This window comes from Myiozetetes cayanensis, unplaced genomic scaffold, assembly GCF_022539395.1.
Source record: "Myiozetetes cayanensis isolate MyiCay16 unplaced genomic scaffold, myiCay2020 scf894, whole genome shotgun sequence".
Classification (NCBI taxonomy): domain Eukaryota; kingdom Metazoa; phylum Chordata; class Aves; order Passeriformes; family Tyrannidae; genus Myiozetetes; species Myiozetetes cayanensis.
In genome coordinates, this window is record NW_026088179.1 from 10,833 (window position 1) to 18,198 (window position 7,366).

At 42.3% G+C, this 7,366-nt stretch overlaps 1 pseudogene; it reads left to right on the top strand.

The window, feature by feature from the left end:
- The first annotated feature begins 5,387 nt into the window (after positions 1-5,387).
- On the top strand, positions 5,388-6,597 carry LOC126652489 (NADH-ubiquinone oxidoreductase chain 2-like; annotated as a pseudogene).
- The last annotated feature ends 769 nt before the right edge of the window (positions 6,598-7,366 follow it).

Sequence of the window (7,366 nt, forward strand, 5' to 3'; positions counted from 1 at the left end):
CCCATATATGGTTGACATGTACCCCGTATGGTCGGCGAGCGGTTTTCTCACTTTCTCGAGCAAATTAATGATATGGTGTCAGGTGTAACTCGGTCTCATACTGTTGCACGGATGCACTTTGTCATGCTGTTGGTTTGGAACTTCCAGTTCGTCTCTAAGCTAGGTGTTGTTAAATCCATGCTCGATAGACATATTTTTACCTCGTCAATTTCACAAAAATTGACAAAAATTGACAAAAATTTACACATTTTTACCCCAATCTAGGCATTTTCATTTAAAATGCACTAATTCTTGTCAACAAAATTTTTGTCAAAAATTTTAAAATTTTGTACACATGCCATTCACCTAATTTTCATTCATAATGATAATCATTCTTTTATTTTTAAATTTTTGTGTGTTTAACTTAATTGATCACTAACTTTTGTCCTTAATTCCCTTTACTTTTTTTTATTCAGTCATTATTTATTTGTTTTGACTAATCACTCATTAACCTCACTCGAAAAAAACCCATTCTATCAATAAATCACTCAACCAATCTTACACATAAAAAAACTCCTAATAAATCTTATTATTTTGACTACAATCAGCATACCAATCAACCCAAGAATTCATTCAACTATAACCCATCCACAAAGTTGTCATAACCTTTAACCACTCTATCCCTCTCCACAGCTCCCAACACAATCTTAATCCACCCAAACTCCAACAAACCTACTATAATCAGAGAAAAAGGAATTAAACCTTCATCACCAACTCCCAAAGCTGGCATTTTTATTAAACTATTCTCTGAACTACCCACCCCTAAACTGCCCGAATTGCCCCCCGAGACAACCCCCGCACCAGCTCCAAAATTACAAACAAAGCCAGTAACAACCCTCAGCCCGCAACTAAAAACTGCCCCACCCCTCAGAAATAAAATATAGCTACTCCATCAAAGTCTAGTCGAACAGAAGACATCCCCCCATAATCTACCGTATGTACACCAACCAATCACCCTCCAGGCAACCCAATTATAATCACCCCACAAACTAGCACCAACATTAAGATTACACCATACCCCACAACCTGCCAATCCCCTCAGGCTTCAGGAAAAGGGTCAGCTGCCAACGACACTGAGTAAATAAATACAACTAATATTCCACCCAAATACACTAAAAACAGCACCAACGAGATGAAAGACACCCCCAAACTCACCAATCACCCACACCCCACAACAGACCCCAACACTAACCCTACAACCCCATAATAAGGAGAAGGATTAGAAGCTACTGCCAACCCACCTAAAATAAAACAGATACTTAAAAAAACCATGAAGTACGTCATAAGGTTCTTACCTGGACTCTCTCCAAGACCTATGGCCTGAAAAACCACCGTTGTAAATTCAACTATAAGAACCTCATCCCCAAAATTTTCTATCTAACCTAACAACCCATCCCTCAATATCATCAATTCCAGTCAAATACTTCTTTCTTTTAGACTCCTCCAAGTACAAAACTATTATCCAACCAACAAACTAAAAATACAACAATTGCAATATAAAAACATACAACCAACAGTCCCTGTAGCTTATAAAAAGCATAACACTGAAGATGTTAAGATGGCTGCCTCATACACCCAAGGACAAAAGACTTAGTCCTAACCTTATAGTTAGTTCTTGCTGCATATATACATGCAAGTATCCGCACCCCAGTGAAAATGCCCTCAACATCTTATCAAGATAACAGGAGCAGGTATCAGGCCCACTCCTAATTGTAGCCCAAGACGCCTTGCCCAGCCACACCCCCACGGGTATTCAGCAGTAATTGATATTAAGCAATAAGTGAAAACTTGACTTAGTCAAAGCAATCCATCAGGGTTGGTAAATCTTGTGCCAGCCACCGCGGTCATACAAGAAACCCAAATTAACCTTACACGGCGTAAAGAGTGGTCTTTCATTATCAACTCAACTAAGATTGAAATGCAACTAAGCTGTTATAAGCACAAGATGCACCTAACACCCCTTATAAAAATGATCTTAGCCTCATGATTAATAAAATTCCACGAAAGCTAGGACACAAACTGGGATTAGATACCCCACTATGCCTTGCCCTAAATCCTGATGTTTATTCTACCTAAACATCCGCCTGAGAACTACGAGCACAAACGCTTAAAACTCTAAGGACTTGGCGGTGCCCCAAACCCACCTAGAGGAGCCTGTTCTATAATCGATAACCCACGATACACCCAACCACCTCTTGCCACACCAGCCTATATACCGCCGTCCCCAGCTCACCCCTAACTTGAGGGCCTAACAGTGAGCACAATAGCCCTATTCCGCTAGCAAGACAGGTCAAGGTATAGCTTATGAAGTGGAAGAAATGGGCTACATTTTCTAGTATAGAAAACCCACGACAAGGAATATGAAACCATTCCTAAAAGGCGGATTTAGCAGTAAAGCAGGACAATCATGCCTCCTTTAAGCTGGCCCTGGGACACGTACATACCGCCCGTCACCCTCTTCACAAGCTACTAACACCTATTATACATAATTCCCCATTAAGCTAAAGACGAGGCAAGTCGTAACAAGGTAAGTGTACCGGAAGGTGCACTTAGTCTACCAAGATGTAGCTATAACAAAAGCATTCAGCTTACACCTGAAAGATACCTGCACTGTACCAGGTCATCTTGAAGCCTACTCTAGCCCACCCCTCCCCAACATAAACTAATTACCCTACCCTAAAGAAACCAAAACATTTTTTCCCCTAATCCTAGTATAGGCGATAGAAAGGTGACCAAGGAGCAATAGAGACTACGTACCGCAAGGGAAAGATGAAATAACAATGAAAAATTAAGCACTAAATAGCAAAGACTAACTCTTGTACCTTTTGCATCATGATTTAGCAAGAATTAACCAAGCAAAACGCCAATTTAAGCTTGTTATCCCGAAACCCATGCGAGCTACTTACGAGCAGCTATTTACTGAGCTAACCCGTCTCTGTTGCAAAAGAGTGGGACGACTCGTCAGTAGAGGTGAAAAGCCAACCGAGCTGGGTGATAGCTGGTTGCCTATGAAATGAATTTAAGTTCATCCTCAATTCTTCCTAAAGGACCCTCACCGAACCTACATGAAATAGATCGAGGAATATCTAAAGGAGGTACAGCTCCTTTAAAAAGTACACACTCTCCTCCAGCGGATAAGTACCCCTTACCCCCCTTACTGTGGGCCCTAAAGCAGCCACCACCAAAGAATGCGTCAAAGCTCAGCTCCAAAAAAATCCGAAACCCCCCACGACTCCCTCCCCCCTAATAGGCTAACTTATAATAATAAGAGAATTAATGCTAAAATGAGTAACTAGGGACCCTTCCCCTCTATGGCACAAGCTTACATCCAACATTATTAACAAATCACAAGATATATACCAACACTCAACAAGACTTAGTATCACAGAACCTGTTAACCCGCCCATGGAGTGCCCTAAAGAAAGATTAAAATCTGTAAAAGGAACTAGGCAACCCTAAGGCCCGACTGTTTACCAAAAACATAGCCTTCAGCAGACCAAGTATTGAAGGTGAGGCCTGCCCAGTGACAAAACGTTCAACGGCCGCGGTATCCTAACCGTGCGAAGGTAGCGCAATCAATTGTCCCATAAATCGGGACATGTATGAATGGCTAAACGAGGCCCTAACTGTCTCTTACAGATAATCAGTGAAATTGATCTCCCTGTACAAAAGCAGGGATTACAACATAGGACAAAAAGACCCTGTGGAACTTCAAAATCAACAGCCACTCCCCCATACTACCCTCCCTACCCCTGGATTATTCCCCGGGACTCTATTGGCCTGTATTTTTTGGTTGGGGCGACCTTGGAGAAAAACTGATCCTCCAAAAATTAGACCACTCCTCTATACCAAGAACAACCTATCAACGTACTAACAGTAACCAGACCCAATATTATTGATCAATGAACCTAGCTACCCCAGGGATAACAGCGCAATCTCCCTCAAGAGCCCAAATCGACAGGGAGGTTTACGACCTCGATGTTGGATCAGAACATCCTAGTGGTGCAGCCGCTACTAAGGGTTCGTTTGTTCAACGATTAATAGTTCTACGTGATCTGAGTTCAGACCGGAGCAATCCAGGTCGGTTTCTATCCATGACAAACTCTTTCCAGTACGAAAGGACAGAAAGAGTAAGGCCAATACCCCAAGCACGCCTTCGCCCAAAGATATGAACCCAACTAAATCTCCTAGGGCTAACCCCCTCTATTCTCCTAGAAAAGGACCGCTAGCGTGGCAGAGCTTGGTAAATGCAGAAGGCTTAAGCCCTTTACCCAGAGGTTCAAATCCTCTCCCTAGCTCTCTTCCCCCATCACATGACCACCCACACCAATCTAATCCACCTCACTATATCACTATCCTATGCTCTACCAATTTTAATCGCTGTAGCCTTTCTAACATTAGTCGAACGCAAAGTTTTAAGCTATATACAAACCCGAAAAGGACCCAATATCGTAGGACCATTTGGTCTTCTACAACCCATGGCAGATGGGGTAAAACTATTCATTAAAGAGCCAATTCGCCCATCCACCTCATCTCCCTACCTATTTATTGCCACCCCAATATTAGCCCTTCTCCTAGCAATTACCATCTGAACCCCACTCCCCCTCCCTTTCCCTCTTACAGATATAAACTTAGGCATACTCTTCCTCCTTGCCTTATCCAGCCTTGCAGTTTACTCAATCCTATGATCTGGATGAGCCTCAAACTCAAAATACGCACTAATTGGTGCCCTACGAGCAGTTGCACAAACAATCTCCTATGAAGTTACACTAGCCATTATCCTTCTATGTGTAATCATCTTCAGTGGAAACTACACCCTCAATACCCTCGCTACTACCCAAGAACCAATATATCTTATTTTCTCCTCTTGACCACTAGCAATAATATGATATATCTCTACACTCGCAGAAACAAACCGTGCCCCATTCGATCTCACAGAAGGAGAGTCAGAACTAGTCTCAGGATTCAACGTAGAATATGCCGCAGGACCCTTTGCGCTATTCTTCCTAGCCGAATATGCCAACATCATACTAATAAATACACTAACCACCATCCTATTTCTAAACCCAAGTACACTTAACATTTCCCAAGAACTTTACCCACTCGCCTTAGCCACAAAAACCCTTCTTCTTTCCGCAGGCTTTCTATGAATCCGTGCCTCTTACCCTCGATTCCGTTATGACCAACTAATGCATCTACTATGAAAAAACTTTCTACCACTAACACTATCACTATGCTTATGACATATTAGCCTACCAATCTCATATGCAGGTTTACCACCCTACCTAAGACACTCAAGGAAATGTGCCTGAACTACAAAGGGTCACTATGATAAGGTGAACATAGAGGTACACCAGCCCTCTCATTTCCTAGACTTAGGAAAGTAGGAATCGAACCTACACAGAAGGAATCAAAATCCTTCACACTTCCTTTATATTATTTCCTAGTAAGGTCAGCTAATTAAGCTATCGGGCCCATACCCCGAAAATGATGGTTTATCTCCTTCCCTTACTAATGAACCCCCAGGCTAAACTAATTTTCTCCATAAGCCTCCTCCTAGGAACAACTATCACAATCTCAAGCAACCATTGAATAATGGCATGAACCGGGCTCGAAATTAACACCTTAGCTATCCTCCCTTTAATCTCAAAATCTCATCACCCACGAGCCATTGAAGCTTCAACTAAATACTTTTTAGTCCAAGCAACTGCTTCAACATTACTCCTCTTTTCCAGTATATCAAACGCATGATTTACCGGCCAATGAGACATCACCCAACTTACTCACCCAGCATCGTGCATATTACTGACAACTGCAATCTCAATAAAACTAGGCCTGGTCCCATTCCACTTCTGATTTCCGGAAGTCCTGCAAGGTTCTTCCCTTATAACAAGCTTACTACTAGCTACAGTCATAAAATTCCCTCCAACCATCCTCCTCCTCCTTATTTCTCCTTCACTCAATCCAACCATACTGGTCATAATAGCCATCGCTTCCGCAGCCTTGGGAGGCTGAATAGGGCTCAACCAAACTCAAATTCGCAAAATCATAGCCTTTTCATCTATCTCCCACCTAGGCTGAATAGCAATCATCCTCATTTATAACCCCAAACTCACATTAATCACTTTCTACCTTTACTCATTAACAACAGCCGCTATTTTCTTCGCTCTTAATTCCACCAACACCCTAAAACTCTCAGCTCTCATAACTACATGGTCCAAAATTCCCACACTAACTGCAACCCTCATACTTACTCTTTTATCCCTTGCAGGACTTCCACCCCTAACCGGATTCCTGCCTAAATGACTAATCATCCAAGAATTGACCAAACAAGAGCTAACAACCGCAGCAACTATCATTGCCCTACTCTCCCTGCTAGGACTTTTCTTCTACCTTCGCTTTGCCTATTGTGCAACAATCACCCTCCCACCCAACTCCGTTAACCATATAAAACAGTGACAAGTTAGCAAACCTATTAACACCCTAACCTCTACACTCACCATGCTGTCAATTATACTCTTACCTTTATCTCCTACAATTCTCACAATTCCATAGAAACTTAGGTTACTTAAACTGAGGGCCTTCAAAGCCCTAGACAAGAGTTATCTCCTCTTAGTTTCTGTTAAGATCCGCAGGACATTATCCTGCATCTCCTGAATGCAACCCAGGCACTTTAACTAAGCTAGGACCTTTCCTAGACAGATGGGCTTCGATCCCATATCTTTCTAATTAACAGTTAGATGCCATAACCACCAGGCTCCTGTCTACTAGACCCTGATGCATACTTAATGCATATCTTTGAGCTTGCAACTCAATATGAAATTCACTACAGAGTCGATAAGAAGAGGAATTAAACCTCTGTCAAAAGGTCTACAGCCTAACGCCTTAACTCTCGGCCATCTTACCTATGACTTTCATCAACCGATGACTATTCTCAACAAACCACAAAGATATTGGTACCCTATACTTAATTTTCGGCGCCTGAGCCGGCATGATTGGTACTGCCCTAAGTCTCCTTATCCGAGCAGAACTTGGACAACCAGGAACCCTTCTAGGAGACGACCAAATCTATAATGTAATTGTTACCGCCCATGCTTTTGTAATAATCTTCTTTATAGTAATACCTATTATAATTGGAGGATTTGGCAACTGACTAGTCCCCTAATAATTGGTGCCCCCGATATAGCATTCCCACGCATGAACAACATAAGTTTCTGACTTCTTCCCCCATCATTCCTTCTCCTCCTAGCCTCATCTACAATTGAAGCCGGAGTAGGAACTGGATGAACCGTATACCCACCATTAGCTGGCAATCTAGCACATGCTG